Genomic DNA, 16,237 nt, shown 5'->3' with positions numbered 1-16,237 from the left:
TAATCACTTTTACCGCAGTATGGATTTGAATGCCCCTTGGGCATTCACTTCTTAAGGGTTTTGGCTTCCGCCACTGCATTTTTGCATAATCAATAATACTTTTTTGTTCTATGTTTTACTTTAATGTTCTATTTTTCTTTCGAAAATGGTTGGGTTGCCGCTCTTTTTTCTAGTAAACAAAGCAACATAAGCTAACTGAAGTAAAAACGTACGCCGGTTATACAAAAATACAGTTTCTTTCAAACTTTGATCTTTCCTTGCTTGTTATTATTGTAAATAAAGATATCGGCCACTACCTTTTCATATTTCAATTGCTTTCATTAAACAATAAAAATGATGAAACAAATGAAACAAAAAGTGCTTAAAGAGAGCAATAAATTTATAAAATAAATGCCTTTACATAAAAAAGCTGTTGGCGAGAACGAATTTCAAGGTTAGCGCTCGAACTCTTAACGAAATTGTTGGAATGTGTGGAGGGGCAATTCGTGGCTTTGGTGGGGTAATTCGCAGTGTGGAGGGGCAGTCATAACAGTAGCAATTAAATTTCTCTTACAAATACAGTCATATACACATTAGTGTATGGACACCTACATATATGCAGATATATTTCATTTAATTTCAAAAAACGCCTGCCCTGTTCGCTCCACCAGCCGCATCGCATGTCAGTGAGTAATTTTTGTATATGGATGCGTATGTATATTTTTCTTTTTAATTTTTTACTACCTAATTGGTGGATTTGTTCTTTTAGTAGCGGCATCGAAAATGGTCAAAAAGGCCTATCAGTCACGCCCCACTGCTTCTGGCATATTAAGCAACTACTCAAACCCGCTTTTGCTGACCGTAGAAGGGGGATGTAACCTTTTTATGAGATTTATAGCAATTCCAGTATCGGAATGTAAGGCGCTGCCGCATTTTGGGGTTATTAAGTAAGCGATTTGTTTTTTCGTTTGTTGCTCCATACAAACAAAGCTGCTCAAAATCGTCTGAACTGCAGCGGATCAAATGTTTATTAAGGCTACCTTGTCGAGAAGTTGTGTGGTATTATGGCAACAAAAGCATTTAAATAATTACAACTGTATTTATGTACGTATGTAAATATTTTGCTCCTGTTATTGTTTGTGCATTTTTGTGGATGAGTAATACTTGGCAAAGTAATAATACTCTGCTTACCAAATACATAAGTTTTTTCTTTTGTTTTTTTTTTTGTATATTTTATTGCATACAACCCATTGTCGATCCTTTTGTGGAGTGGAAAGTACGGAAATGGAAATGTAAATGTGAACACAAAGAAAGCCATGCAGATGAGTCAGATCTGTGTAGTCTTTGGTGGCTTAGGAAGTTTCGCTATTAAATAAATTGTCTAACGTTGTGATAGAAATTATTACGATTTGATAAGATGGCTAAAACTGGAAAATGAAAAAATCGAAAAAGTGAAGAATACAAGAAAAAAGATGTAATATGATAATTGGTAATAAATATGATTTTTTTAATATGGACTAAAAACCAAGCCTCCCAGTGATATGCGTTAGATGAACCAAATGAGATACACATTTTATTTGAAGCAATTAAAAGACAGTACAATGCCGAGTTTCCTTCCTACCGATTCAAACCGTGAGCGCACAATCCCATTTCGGCGTCTCATGCATAGTATTTGTCGGATTTCGTTATTTATGTGAAAAAGTGTAGAAAGGATTATTAGAGAAATGTAAATCCACATATGTAAGTGATTCGATCACTCGCTGTGTGCAATCATTTCTCCAGCTTCGATCATACATACACATCTACATTTACGCGTATGCAAGTAAATTTCGCATTCATCAATGACCCGCTATGATAATTACTCACAATGCGACTGACGTTACGTACATACATACATATGTTTGTAAAAGAAAACTACCGAGAGCAAAGCACAAAACTCATACCAAACTCTGTTGACAATTTGCACGATCGATGGTTGTTGCTCAAGTGTGTGACCATGTCCGTGCGGACATGTCCGTCGATAATCGCACTGCTGCTGCCTGCTGCTCTTCCTGACGGTATTTCCATTGTGGATTGCATCATGTTTTGTTTTCCCCCTTATAATGATATTGTTTTGTTTTTCTTTTTCTGATTTACATTTGCAAATCAGATTCGCGTGGCATTCGTGTGTGCAAACGAGTGCTCGCGCCATTGTGTAAGTGTTTTTGCTATTGTTTAACGACCGAGTATATGATGAATGAAAAAGTTATAGTTCTATGCCGATAGATATCACTAAAAACTACTTTTTGCAAGACTGCTGCATGGCGTGCAATAAATAAATAGTATTTTTTGTGAAAAGAGAGAAAAGAGGGAAGTTTATATAGTAAGTTTTTATATTTTTTTTATTTATTTAAAGCAGCGGTTTAGTTAGAGCGCGTAAGACATTTTTTTCTATTACACTTTGAATTCGAATGTTTTCCTAATTTTTTTTTGAAAATGTATCATTACTTTCTTATTAACTCTAAGGGTTTTCAAAGATTATTACTTGCATACTTCGCTCTCCGTTTCCGCATTTAAAATGTGTTTAATTGGTCATTGCTGGTTGGCAAGGACGTTTGCGACCTTCAGCCAAAGTGCAGGGGTGCGGAAAAAAGTATAATAATAAATCTGAATGTCCAGTACTACCGTTGAAAATTTTCAGAAAGTAGCGAAAAAGGCTCATTTCTTAAATTTTTTTAATTATTCAATTCAAATTCAAATATTTTTCCTTGCGAAATGTGTTGCTTTTATTAATTGGAAATGGAAACCAATTCTGTTAAAATGTGGCATTAATTTTAAAGATTAAAAAAAAAAAAGAATATTTTTTCTATTTTTTTTAATATTTTTTTTCATTTTACCATACCAAAGGTAAACATTTCAAAAGTATTTAAGGGATTTACGGTACACAATTATTACAACTCAGCCATTGGTCGCTCATATCCTCTCAGAACAATTCATTATACTTATACATTCATCTATCTGAACGGCCCTATGTCTATGTACTGGATATGTAGTCAATTGCATGATATGGAAAAAGGGGAATTATGGCGATTTCTAAAAAGTCACGAAATAGAGAATTGGCACTTAAACAGCTCTAAATGACGTATTTACTCGCCCAATGATAGCACTGAGTATACTTGCACACACATACACATACGTAGACAAAGTAAATTCTGTAAGCTGTAAGTGCTGTTGGCACGGTGACAACAAAGGTGCTGACAGCTTAAGGCGATGTTTAAGCAATTTGTTGCACGTTTTATAAATTGTCTATCTCATTGTCTTGTTAATATTTTTCTCTTACGACAATGAAATGGTTTAAGTTAAAAATTTATTTGCTTTTCATATCCAGGATTTGTTTTTAATAACATTTGTTTGAAATTACTTTTGAGTTAAAATTAACTGGGGAAATTATTTTTGCGCCTTATACATACATACGTACTTAAGTATCTATTTACATATGTATATACTAGGGAAGTTCACATTTAAGTGTAAAAAGCCTAGCATCATAGCATTTGCAATTTACCATGGCTCCGCAATCACAACCATTATAATTGACGATGCCGGTCGATTTGCACTTAAGTGTAAATTGCCTTGTTGTATATTAAATCGAAATCAACTGAACTACATATGTATATCGCACTTGATGGGTTTATTGTTTCGCAATAGTTGCAGCCAAAATCTACCCAAACGTTTTCGCATTTCTCTTAATTTCATGTTTAGAATAATTTTAAATTTTTACAGTAGTCAGATTGTTTTGAATATATATATATATATAATATTTTTTTTGTGTTTTTTTTTAAATTTTTTTGCGAGTTTAAAAATTTTTTTTTTTGTGTTTTTTTTATTTTTTTTTTTTGCTTGTTTTAGTTTTTTTTGTTTGTTTTTTTTTATTTATTTAGTTTTGTTTTTTCTTTTTGTGGTTTTTTATTTTTTTTTTGTTTTTTGTATTTTTTTTTTCTTTTATTCAATTTTTTTAGTTATATTTTTTCGTTTTTTATTACATTTTATTTTACTGTTTTGTTTTTTGTTTATTTATATTTTTTTTTTCTGTTTATTTTTGTTTTTTATATTTTTTTGTGGTTTCTTATTTAATTTAAATTTTTTATTTTTTTTTGTATTTTTTACTTTTCTTTATTTATTTATTTATTTTTTATTTTATTTTAATTTTTTTTTTTTTTTTGTTTTGGAACATAGTTTTTTAATTTTTTTTTTAATTTTTGTTTTTTATTTTATATTTTGTTTTAATTTTCATATTTTCGTTGTCGTTTGGAATTTGAAAATCCATAATACATCTTGACTAGAACTAGCAATTTAATGCTTCCCGTTAATGTTTAAATGTAACCCTGAACAACACGCGAGGCCAGTCATTTTGACTGACCGGTGTAACTATGATATTTCCATCAACCTTCTTATGGCAATCATCTTGCATTCCTTAAGCGCTCTGCTCTTTATATTTTCCCATTTTTTTCGCACCCTCTTTTTATCTCTTACATTTAAAATTTCATATCTCATTATCAACCAAAAATTTGGTGGCCATCTCTTGGTTTTTGTTTCACTCAAATATTCCACTTAACTGTTACTTTTCAACGAAAATTTACAAATTTGCTCGCCCATCGATAAGATAATGTCAGTATATTTTTAGCTGCTCTACTTCGATGTCTGATTGTTACAGCACATAGCCATTTATTTGCCTTTTGAGATTAGATTTCGTCACTCCACTATTACCAGACAAACGAAGGCCATGGGTCTATAAGAAAAAGTGAAATATCTATGTATGTATGTAAATGCTCTGCCGCCGCGTTTATTCCCCTCTAAAGACTATTCGTGTGGATTGGCCTAATGGGCGACTACTCCGCAAATAATGGTCAGACGGAATTTCATTTACAGGAGTACTTTGAATGTAGAAAATAAGTTTATTTAAAAATAATTCGAGATAAGGCTACTAAAATAGTTGAGCGATACTGAGGATTTATTATTTTACATTAATTTCAGTAGCACAACTATTCAGTTAATTCCGCAAAAGGTTCTATGAGATTCTAGTAAATCCAGTACTATGTAAATTGATAGATTCTAAGTGGTTTTGGGCGAATATAAGCACTGCTTGGAAGCATTAAACCTGGATTGATTAGCTGAAACTGAATGTAAAAGTTATTCGCGAGGTTCACTTTCTGAATACTTTCCTGCAAGGCACCTCTTCTCCTACTAGAAATCATTTCACTCAAAATTAGTTTGAGGCTTGCAGGAAAGCCAATGCCAATTTTTAACCCTCTGTTGCCACTTGTCGTGAAATAATTGTGGTTTTTCGTTCTTAAATCTTTCAAAGTATTTGCCTTTAACTACTGGTGGCAGTTTTACTGAAAGCTTTCCCAAAGCTGCAAAAGGTGATAGCTGAAAAAATTAAATTTAACTGAACGATGCGTGAAATACTCACTTAGAGAGATCTGCAAGTGGACGGAAATAGTCGTACTGGAAGTGAATCCAGACTTAGTACTCTTTGCAATCAAATACAAGATTCCTAACTGGTCACTTTCTAGGCTGGGAGGCGTTGAGTGGACACATAAAAAAATCGACTAAATACCTAGGCATGAAAATGTGAGGAAAATTCTCACAAAGGCCTTTTGATCACAGCAACATTCTGAATTCAACTAAAGACCAGACTACGCGATTCCACGAGTTCAATTTGGCAAAAAGCCTAGCGTCATTATAGGGCAAAATGGATGGCAGAAAGGTCTGGAACCCAACTACCATTCATACAATTTCTTTACAGATGAGTCAAAAACGGCGGAAGGAGTAGTTGCGGCTGTCTGTTGTTCGCGATTTGATTTCCAAAAGCCTTTCTTACTCCCAAATTATGGTAGTATATTTCAAAAATCTATGACGTAACAAAAGCAGCTGAATTAGTTCTGGAATTAACTCCTCTTATTATTCGGATAATATTTTCTTTGAGCGGTTATTAAAGCACTTATGGTTCCTTGGATTAACTCGGAATGTGTTCAACAATGCAGATCCAAACTAGATGAACTCTGCGGAAATGGGCAGGTTATTATTTACTGGATACCAAGACCCAAAGGCATAGGAGGAAATGAGAGAGCCGATGAACTCGCTGAGGCAGGAATTCACTTGCCGAAATACATATATCACTCTCCTCTCTGAAAACGGAACTAAATGGGCACTCAACCTCGCACAAAACTGCCAAAATTATGCTAAGGACTTGGTTTAGTCCAGAGCGATGCGTGTAACACATGCAACAAAGCCAGATTAGAATAACCGATAAAGTAAAATAGTAAAAAAAGAGATTTATATTTTTGTGCGAGTTTTTTTCTGCTATTTAAAAAGATAGAAATTTTTGTACGAAACATAAAAGTTTTGAATTTTCTTGCTTGAAATCAATGCAAAGCTTTCAGCAAGCTCGATTGGGTGCGATATTCTTTTCTTTTTTTTCCTTGTTCACTCCACTCGGGAGCATAGGGCCCCGACAAGCTCAGTCTTGCGTTGGTTTCGTGGTTGGTGATTAGCCTGCCGCTACCAGTCCTAAATAGTGGGAATGCCCACCTGTCGTTGCTTAGGAACAACGCCTTCCAACTGTTTAGAGCGCCATCTGTGTTTGACATTTTTCTGCAGAAGGATCACACAGATAGTTGAGGCTTCGCTAAATTTTGTGTGTCTGCGCTATTATCGCGATTGCCCGCTTCCTCTTGCTGGCGCCACTGATGCCATGTATAACTGTGTCTTTTTCTTTGTTGTTTGCTTATTCTAGCAGCCACAATGGCAGTAATGCGCTGACTTTTGTGCGGGAATAAGGATTGGAAGAATAAGGTTTTTGGGGTTGAAGAATGAATTGTTTTAGTTTTTAGAAACTAGGAAAGTAGGTAAGTTTGGAAAAGTGCGAAGGTCCTGCTCTACGTGGGATTCGAACCCCCAACCTCTGGGAGGGCAGGCTAGTGCACTTACGCTAGACTACCGAGGTCGCCCTTTCTTTAAATCTTCAAAATTATATATAATGACTTGTAATTTTATTTAGAAGCTTTGACAATACATTTTGATGAATTTTTTCTCATTCATTAATCCATTTCAACTTCTTTTTTACTTACAGGTAATTGTCGGAGAAATATTAAAAAGTTGTTTTCTATTTTCTCAATTTCATCAATTTACTGATTATGTGAGTATTTGTATGCTATACTTAACTGAAATATTGGTATTTGAACATTAATTCGCTTGCAATAATTAGTGAAAGTTCCTGAGGCTTTCACTTAATAACAGCGGTAGGTAAAGCTTCTGCACCTACGTATGTAAGTGTGCATGCACATATCTACATCCAGCTCATTGAGGGTTTCGCTTTCCGAAAATGAGGTATAAGTGTGAGTACAGCTGTGTTCAAAATAATGGGAGCGCGATGGATTGCCAATGTTTAGCCGTTCCCATGACAGTCGGTTCTACGTAACCGGAACGACCAGCATTTATATCCTGTGTCGGTTCTGCAGCGGCTTTTCCGTATATGCATGGGGAATTTTGGTGCTGTTACAGCAAGAAACAACAATAACCAATTTAACCTTTTATGATTTTATTTTTTTTAGATTTTGTAATTTTTTTATATAGTTTTTTATATAATAGTTTCTTTTAATTTTTTTTTTATTTTTTTTAATGTTGTTTTTTATTTTATTTTTTAATGTTTGTATATTTTTTTTAATGTATTATTTTTATTTTTTTTTTTATTTATTTTTTTTTTCATTTTTATTAAAATATAGTACTTTGTAAACAAAAACCAGAAATGGGCCATAAAACTGCAAACCGAGTATTTTTCCAAACATTCTGTATACAAAATTGAAAATTTGATGTATTTTTTTAAATTTGTTACATTTTTGTAATTTTTGTACAAAGTTTGGAGCTTTAAGTTATGTGGCTTTTGTTCTAAAATGCACTATACTTTTATAAAAACATAACAACAATTAAATAAAAAAAAATTAAAACTTCGCAATACGTCGCGTTCCTATTATTTTGAACGCAGGTGCATGCACTTGGTAATATTGTTAAAATCAGTCAGCACTGCCACCAATATACGGGTACCTACATATGCATATCTACATAGGCGCGCACATATACATACATACGTCAATGATGCTGTGCTAATAGAACCGATAATTAAAATCAATTTAGATTGATTTAAGCGCAAATTTCGTTATTCCTTGAACCCAACCGGGCAGCAGCGCTGGGTAGCTCAGTATGAGAGAAGTAAAGAAATTCCGCAAAATAAATTGTAAATATTTGTTGGAGAAAAACAACACCATTTAATAATGGAATAAATGAATAATTCGTGCAAAAGTATTTATCGATTTTAATATATATTTTTTTTCGATATTTAATCAAATAATGCTTATTATAAGACACAAATTTTTCGCGAATTTCGCACATACGTAAGCAACCTTTTTTGCATTTAAGTAATTCTTAGTATATAGAAGTCTTTATATCTTTGATGCCTTGAATTTATTCAATTTGCACATCTATTCGAAGAAATAGAGTACTAAGACTCTTGAATTTGGTTCCATATTTCTTCCCTACTTGTGGCTTTGGAAGGCCCGATTATTTTTTTCAGTTCTGCCTAAAGATGTTAAATTTGGTTTAAATTAGAAAACTGCGACGGTCATTTCTAAAGCATTAACTTTTTCTTTTTTAAACCACTCCTTGCTAATGTGATGAACGCTTGGGCTCATTATCTTATATCAACTCCTATCTTAGTGACATTTCTTCGCTTGCATAGGAAAGCATAACCGTATCCAATACTTTCATATAGTCTCCCGCACACTTTTTATCTATTATACAAAATATTGGACCTACTACTTCCTCTGAAGAGCATCGCCACACCATCATTAATTTGATGTGGGTTACTTTTTTTTCGTATATCTGGGATCAAATGCTCAACTTCTGGGTCGTCGAACATATTATTTTCCCTCAGATCCAAACGTTTTTAGTCCAAACGTATCTGTCCATAGCCCATTTTTTAAGTTCTAACCTAAGAGGTGCTTTCTTGCATGGTGGAAGTGTTTTTATTTTGTTCTAGCTTCTTGTCCGACTTCTAGCAACCTGTCCGACTTGTAAATTGCAACTTTAGCTCAGTTTTACTCTCGTTTGATCAGAAAAAATACTTAATTTTGCTATATTGTATACATTTTTTGTTTTCTCTTCGCATAATTTTACGTTTCCTTCCGGAAGTTCCAGTTTTTGGTACGTTTGGAATGCATAAAAAAGTTTGTGCTTTGAAAAATTGATGAAATTTTGCTGTTTGGTCCACATTTTGAAAAATTAAATGTCAACATTTGTAACCACAGCGATAGTAACCACCCAGATAGATTTCAGTGGAGGGAATAGAGAGACAGGATAGATGTTATATGGATGGCAAGATGGAAAAATAGGTTAGAGGTCACTCTTCCGCGAATCTTCTGGATTCATTGATGAATCTTAAGAGATCCCGAAGAGGAAGAGTATGAACTTTATCCATGCTCAGTACATCGCACCCAACATCCTAAGTCTGGGAGAAAACGCCGGACAGCTACACAGAAAATGCTCTTCAATGTGCTCATTCTCACGACAAGATAAGCTTATTGGGTCGTCAAGGATTCGTAGCCATATGCTGACCACAGACGTTGTGCCGTGTGATTATACCTACCAGTACTCTCAGATCTTTTCTACTAAGTTTTCGGATAAAGGTGGCAAGTTTCCTGTTTGGTTCTTTCACAAAGCTCTTGGCTACTCTGCAGGAGTCTGATGCCCCTAGAAAGGATTCAGGGCCTAGTGCCTTTATTAGGCAGTTTATCGGCCAACTCGTTCCCTGTAATAGCAGAATGTCCAGCCACCAGTTTTGTTTCACATTGACCGACTAATTTCGAAGATCAGCGTGGATTAGCAATGGCTCTTAGTACAGCTTGACTGTCACTAGAAATTCCATACGGGTGCTTACTCACTTCGCACAAAAAATATTACTATTTGCCTCAAGTCTCCCACAATTCGCCCAAACAATAAATAAATTTTATTTTATTCTTTTCTTTGAAGCTCACAGAGCTTAATTAGCAAAATAGATAAATTGCATAGGAAAAAGACTACATATAAATAAATATAAATATTTTTACATTAGATTATCTTCATACAATCACGTGACACACTGCATGCATACATACATACATAACATACGTATGTGTGTATGTGACTATATCTTATGTATTATGATGACTAATGGGAAAAACCCAAACAACTTCATTTCTTTTATTTTATCACGAAATGCAATTGAATCCGTGCATGTAAAAATCGATCTGAGTGTGTATGTGTGGGCAAGTAATTTTTGCATGATAATTAAAAGCTCTGTAGTACAACTTGTTTATTAAGACATTTTTGCCAACAATCAACGTGTTTTTGTCAACAAAAGTCTTAAACACAAAGCTGGTTCAAATATGCATGCATGTGCATGTGCGCGTTACATACATACCTACATATGTACATTAGGGTGGCCCTATTTCTGAAATTATTTGTAATGTTCTCAACGCCCTCTAGAAATGTGAGAGTAACCAAAAAACTACTAAATATGAAATATTAAACCGATTGGATGAGATGGAGAGGCTCCGACTTGAGCTTGAGGCTCGAAAAGTATAATGGAATATAAAAAATGAGTTACAACTTTTCCTTATTCTCCAAACAACATTGCAGTCAATGCAGTAGATATTTAAGTTTTCAAAACGATATAAATTTTGCAGCATATGGAGCAGTTGCTTGGGCATCGCGAGCCACTCGCGACAGTGCGGGGTACAACTAAAAGAGGACTGGAAAACTCATATTCCTCTCCAAGGATAAATTGAGAGTGCTCACGGTCATTCTCACAGGCCACTGCAGACTGCGTAATCATCTACACAGGATTGGGATATGGTGCACTGACTCATGTCGTTTCTGTGACCAGCCGTCAGTGCACTCCAATGCACCTTCTCCCGGAATGCAGCGATATAGCCCGGATAAGGTTGAGACATCTTAGCCAACTGTGGCCAGAAGAAAGGCACATACGCTCAGCCCACCTCTGCTCTATCCTGAGTTTAATAAGGGAACTGGGTGTGGATGAGGTACTGTGATGAGTAGAGGGCACAAAAGACAAAATGAGGTCGAAGTGCAAACCTCAAATCAAGCTATTTCTATATACTGATTCGTAAGTATTTTACAGGTCGAAGCGAATCAGGGAATCAGTGAAATGAAATGGGTTAACCTTTGGAGTTATATTCAAATACGTACAGAATGCAACTCCAAAGGCTATATGAATTTCATTATGAAATTTGCAGCGCTCACTGGGCCATAGTCTAAGTTATTATTAAAAAAATATATTTAAAAAAAATATTAAAAAAACAATTATTAAACAAAAAATTATTGAAAAAACTAACAAAAAAAGTAACAAAATTGTAAAAAAAAAAAATCAAAAAAATAAATTACCAAAAGAAATATCAAAAACCATTATTGTAAAAAAATTATTATATATTAAAACAAAGTTATTAAAACAAAAAATTTAAAAAAATGTCAGGTAGGTGCTTTTCAAATCTGACTAAAACATAGTTTTTTTCGAAAAACAATTTTTACATTAAAGGCTCTAGTCGCCACCTCTAAGCTCTCTATGCTCATTGTCCCATAGTACATATGTATAAGTTATTATTAACAAAAAAAAAAATATTTTAAAAAACATGAAAAAAATATTAATTAAAAACAAGCTATTAATAAACAAAATAAAAAATAAAAAAAATATTTTAAAAAAACTTATTGAAAAAAGTAGTATTAAAAAAAAACAAAAAAATTAAAAAAACTTTTGAAAAAAAATTAATAAAAATGGTATCCAAAAATATTATTAAAACAACTTATTAAAAAAAAATTAAAAGAAAAAGATAAATTATTAAAAAAATAAATTACCAAAAAAAAAATTATAAAAAATTATTATTATAAAAAAACTTATTAAAAAAAAAATTAAAAAAAAAATTATCAAAAGAAAACAATAAATTATTAAAAAAAATAAATTACCAAAACAATAATTATAAAAAATAATTATAATAAAAAAATTGTCAAAGAAAGAAGTAAATTATTAAAAAAAATAAATTACCAAAACAATAATTATAAAAAATAATTATAATAAAAAAATTTTCAAAGAAAGAAATAAATTATTAAAAAAAATAAATTACCAAAACAATAATTATAAAAAATAAGTATAATAAAAAAATTGTCAAAAAAAGAAATAAATTATTTAAAAAAATAAATTACCAAAACAATAATTATAAAAAATAATTATAATAAAAAAATTGTCAAAGAAAGAAGTAAATTATTAAAAAAAATAAATTACCAAAACAATAATTATAAAAAATAATTATAATAAAAAAATTTTCAAAGAAAGAAATAAATTATTAAAAAAAATAAATTACCAAAACAATAATTATAAAAAATAGTTATAATAAAAAAATTGTCAAAAGAAAGAAATAAATTATTAAAAAAATAAATTATCAAAAAAAAAACAAAATAAAAAAAAAATTAATTAAATTAAAATTAAAAAAATAAATTACCAAAAGAAATATCAAAAACCATTATTGTAAAAAAATTATTATATATTAAAACAAAGTTATTAAAACAAAAAATTTAAAAAAATGTCAGGTAGGTGCTTTTCAAATCTGACTAAAACATAGTTTTTTTCGAAAAACAATTTTTACATTAAAGGCTCTAGTCGCCACCTCTAAGCTCTCTATGCTCATTGTCCCATAGTACATATGTATAAGTTATTATTAACAAAAAAAAAAATATTTTAAAAAACATGAAAAAAATATTAATTAAAAACAAGCTATTAATAAACAAAATAAAAAATAAAAAAAATATTTTAAAAAAACTTATTGAAAAAAGTAGTATTAAAAAAAAACAAAAAAATTAAAAAAACTTTTGAAAAAAAATTAATAAAAATGGTATCCAAAAATATTATTAAAACAACTTATTAAAAAAAAATTAAAAGAAAAAGATAAATTATTAAAAAAATAAATTACCAAAAAAAAAATTATAAAAAATTATTATTATAAAAAAACTTATTAAAAAAAAAATTAAAAAAAAAATTATCAAAAGAAAACAATAAATTATTAAAAAAAATAAATTACCAAAACAATAATTATAAAAAATAATTATAATAAAAAAATTGTCAAAGAAAGAAGTAAATTATTAAAAAAAATAAATTACCAAAACAATAATTATAAAAAATAATTATAATAAAAAAATTTTCAAAGAAAGAAATAAATTATTAAAAAAAATAAATTACCAAAACAATAATTATAAAAAATAATTATAATAAAAAAATTGTCAAAAAAAGAAATAAATTATTTAAAAAAATAAATTACCAAAACAATAATTATAAAAAATAATTATAATAAAAAAATTGTCAAAGAAAGAAGTAAATTATTAAAAAAAATAAATTACCAAAACAATAATTATAAAAAATAATTATAATAAAAAAATTTTCAAAGAAAGAAATAAATTATTAAAAAAAATAAATTACCAAAACAATAATTATAAAAAATAGTTATAATAAAAAAATTGTCAAAAGAAAGAAATAAATTATTAAAAAAATAAATTATCAAAAAAAAAACAAAATAAAAAAAAAATTAATTAAATTAAAATTAAAAAAATAAATTACCAAAAGAAATATCAAAAACCATTATTGTAAAAAAATTATTATATATTAAAACAAAGTTATTAAAACAAAAAATTTAAAAAAATGTCAGGTAGGTGCTTTTCAAATCTGACTAAAACATAGTTTTTTTCGAAAAACAATTTTTACATTAAAGGCTCTAGTCGCCACCTCTAAGCTCTCTATGCTCATTGTCCCATAGTACATATGTATAAGTTATTATTAACAAAAAAAAAAAATATTTTAAAAAACATGAAAAAAATATTAATTAAAAACAAGCTATTAATAAACAAAATAAAAAATAAAAAAAATATTTTAAAAAAACTTATTGAAAAAAGTAGTATTAAAAAAAAACAAAAAAATTAAAAAAACTTTTGAAAAAAAATTAATAAAAATGGTATCCAAAAATATTATTAAAACAACTTATTAAAAAAAAATTAAAAGAAAAAGATAAATTATTAAAAAAATAAATTACCAAAAAAAAAATTATAAAAAATTATTATTATAAAAAAACTTATTAAAAAAAAAATTAAAAAAAAAATTAAAAAAAAAATTATCAAAAGAAAACAATAAATTATTAAAAAAAATAAATTACCAAAACAATAATTATAAAAAATAATTATAATAAAAAAATTGTCAAAGAAAGAAGTAAATTATTAAAAAAAATAAATTACCAAAACAATAATTATAAAAAATAATTATAATAAAAAAATTTTCAAAGAAAGAAATAAATTATTAAAAAAAATAAATTACCAAAACAATAATTATAAAAAATAATTATAATAAAAAAATTGTCAAAAAAAGAAATAAATTATTAAAAAAAATAAATTACCAAAACAATAATTATAAAAAATAATTATAATAAAAAAATTGTCAAAGAAAGAAGTAAATTATTAAAAAAAATAAATTACCAAAACAATAATTATAAAAAATAATTATAATAAAAAAATTTTCAAAGAAAGAAATAAATTATTAAAAAAAATAAATTACCAAAACAATAATTATAAAAAATAGTTATAATAAAAAAATTGTCAAAAGAAAGAAATAAATTATTAAAAAAATAAATTATCAAAAAAAAAACAAAATAAAAAAAAAATTAATTAAATTAAAATTAAAAAAATAAATTACCGAAAAGAAATTATAAAAAATAATTATAATATATTACAAAAAAATTATTAAAAAAAAAAATTAAAAAAAAATGTCAGGTAGGTGTTTTTCAAAACTAACTAGAACATAGTTTTTTCCGAAAAGGAATTTTCACATTTGAGGCTCTAGTCGCCACCTCTAAAGTTTTAAACCTTCACCGATCATCTTAAAATTTTACATGCAAATTATAAATTTTACAATACAAGTGTTGGCCACCCTAATGTACATATGTATGTTCAGTTATATTTACAAGCTAAAGGCCATAAGTTTGAGAATCTGATTTTCATATGAAACCTTATCTGAAAGCAGTTCGTAGAATTTTATTTTATTTTGAAAAACGAGTTAAGTTGTTTTTATTTAGATGCTTGGAGATTTTTAAACTGGTATCTGTTATACAAGATTTTTTTGATAAGCAATATTTTGTAATGATTCAAAGAATTAAAATTTTCACATGAATTGACACTTTACGATCATATTTTTTATTATGTAAAACAATCAGCCAACTAAATAATGCTAAAACTTTATTGTAAAGGGTTTCATCAACTTGTCCTATTTTGGGTTGAATCCTCAACGTAACGTTTAAGACTGGGTTATACATTAAATGATAATAAATCGACAATCACACCACTGTATTCCAAATATGTAAGCACCCCAATTGGATGTAGGTGTGTATGTATATGTACATATATATATGTTATGAATCTATCTGCTTGAGTGTGTGAGTCCCGAAAGAAAAAAAGAAAAAACATAGAACTAAAATAAACAGTCGCTTTATTATTATAACGACTTTTGCATTATTGTCTGTTATCTACATACAAAGAAAAGTTTAACGGTTCTACAAAAAAAATGTGCGATTATCAGCGAAACTCGAGATTGCTGTTGAACTCGCTTTCAACTGTATCGGATATGCAAATTTGTGTATGCGTGTTTACTTGTGTGTGTGTGTGTGTATCAGCCTTATCAGCGTGGTCACACTTCACTTTCCGGCGCTGCGGCATATACTCACACACACATACATACAGAAGTATGTGCCTATTTTCGAATTATGCCCAGCACAGAAAATATGAATTATTGAAATGAATTGAAGAATTTTCAAAGGTATTTCAGTAAGTGTACTTCAGTTTGTTCAACTGTGCTTGAAGAAAATAATTATACTACAATAAAATAAATTTATTAGTTATATTTCAGAAAGCGTCAAATGTACTTCGGAGGGCGTTGAATATACTAGAAAAAATATCACATGTACGTACTTCAAGATATTGTTCAATTATTTTAAGGTACCCCTGTGTTCACATTAATAGGAACGCGACGAATCACCAAGTTTTAATTATTTTTTTTATATGTAATGGGTTTTGTTTTTTATTTTTATAAAAGTATAGTGGATTCTACAAAAAAAATTTTTTTTTATTTATGTTTTAAGTTTTA

The 16,237-nt window shown here is 29.1% G+C and overlaps 1 protein-coding gene across 9 annotated transcripts in view; it reads left to right on the top strand.

Moving 5' to 3' along the window:
- The window catches only part of LOC128871654 (protein CREBRF homolog), a 161,784-nt gene that overhangs the window by 89,522 nt on the left and 56,025 nt on the right, over positions 1-16,237 (top strand). For 2 of the 9 annotated variants that reach the window (XM_054113581.1, XM_054113573.1), the window contains one exon: positions 7,091-7,156. The exons of the other annotated variants lie outside the window; for them this stretch is intronic. The gene's annotated coding sequence lies outside the window, so the exon portion shown is untranslated. The remainder of the gene's footprint in view (positions 1-7,090; positions 7,157-16,237) is intronic. 9 annotated transcript variants of the gene reach the window in all.

The sequence above is a fragment of the Anastrepha ludens genome, chromosome 2, assembly GCF_028408465.1.
Source record: "Anastrepha ludens isolate Willacy chromosome 2, idAnaLude1.1, whole genome shotgun sequence".
Taxonomy (NCBI): Eukaryota; Metazoa; Arthropoda; class Insecta; order Diptera; family Tephritidae; genus Anastrepha; species Anastrepha ludens.
Note: the sequence above shows the minus strand (reverse complement) of the source record. Positions and strands in the feature narration are given on the sequence as shown.